At 58.5% G+C, this 1326-nt stretch overlaps 1 long non-coding RNA gene across 1 annotated transcript; it reads right to left on the reverse strand.

The window, feature by feature from the left end:
- Window positions 1–131: 131 nt before the first annotated feature.
- Window positions 132–736, reverse strand: LOC113979634. Its single transcript, XR_003537937.1, has 4 exons — window positions 648–736; window positions 462–562; window positions 345–347; window positions 132–180 (listed from the first exon to the last, which is right to left on the reverse strand). It is a non-coding gene; the product is annotated as an uncharacterized LOC113979634 (long non-coding RNA).
- Window positions 737–1326: the final 590 nt, after the last annotated feature.

Below are 1326 nucleotides of genomic sequence, written 5' to 3' on the forward strand. Positions count from 1 at the left end.
CTGAGCTCTTCTCCTGGGTCCTTCTGCTTCAAGCCCTGCAGAGCCCCAGGGTGCAACTTTGGCAGCTTACCCCTCCTCCTCTGCCTCCTGCTGCCTCCTGGACAAAGGCACTCACTGGCATCGCAGTGCCCGTGTCTCTCTCCTTGCTCGGTGAATGCATTAATGCCCTCCCATGATGGTCTGATGGGAAAAGGGAAACTGATGAGCTCCCTCTGCCCTGGGCAGGTGCAGGGTGTCCCTGCTCTTCTCCCTGTGCCATCACATCAGGAGATGGTGGCCCCGCTCTGGCCACAGATGCAGCAGCTCTGGAAAGAGCAGAGCAGCCCCATCAGCAGCAGCCTCACGGCCTCCTCCTTGTCCCAGAGCTGGTTGGAAGGGCTGGGCTTTCTTGCTTGGGGTCTGAGCTCAGCTTCAGCAAACCTCACCTGGCCCAAATCTCCCTGCTCTTGTCAGGCTCTCACCTGCTCTGCTGCCCAGGAGATACATCTTGGATATCCCTTGGGAGAAAGCCAAAGGGTCCTACTTGATCATCATTGTGCTGAGGAAGGTGGCTGGCAAAAAACTGTAGAAAAATGACACTCACTGATGAGGAGAGAGTGGCAGGGACTGCCTGTCAAAAAATGGAGGGAGGCCACGGAGCAACTCACCAGGCAGAACTCGTGGGCACAGAATCCATTTCTCTGGAGTTTTTCCCCGCAGGTGTCCAGGTCAGCCTCTGCTGGCTGACACAGCAGGCAATGCTGGAGGGGAGAGAGACAATGGCCATGGGCATGGACCCTGTGCTGCCCGCCCCGACAGCCCCTCTGCCAGGCTGTGGGAGGGACACTTTGCTCTCACCTGGCTCCCTCCGTCCGGGGGCCTCCTCCTCCTCCCTGTCTGACATGGGACGTGTCAGTGGTGGGTCTCTGTCTCACCATCCCACCGGTGAGTGGAGCTCCCAGCACTGGGTGCTCTAACATGACTCCTGTCACAGCAACTTCTGGATCCGCTGGATGAATTTGGGATCCGAGGCTGCTGGTGGGAATGGTGTTGCCTTTGGGAAGTCCTGGTTCTGTCTCCGTTGGGGTTTGCCTCCCAGGACTTGGTGCTGGCACATGGGTCGTGTCCTGGGAATTCTGGGCCGAACGTGTGGATTTCTGGCCCAATGTTGCCGGCGGGAGTGGTTTTGCCGGCGGTCAGGCCCTCGACTGCTGGAGCAGCTGCTGTCAGTTTCTGTGAAGCTTTTCAGGGGTGACCCTGATGTTACCTGACTGTCAGGGCTGGAGCTGCTCGTCTCCCGTGAGGGAGATTCCAGAGACTGCTCTGAGTTGCCTGTTGGTTGGTATG

The sequence above is a fragment of the Neopelma chrysocephalum genome, unplaced genomic scaffold (assembly GCF_003984885.1).
Source record: "Neopelma chrysocephalum unplaced genomic scaffold, ASM398488v2 Primary Assembly neopelma1_86221, whole genome shotgun sequence".
Classification (NCBI taxonomy): domain Eukaryota; kingdom Metazoa; phylum Chordata; class Aves; order Passeriformes; family Pipridae; genus Neopelma; species Neopelma chrysocephalum.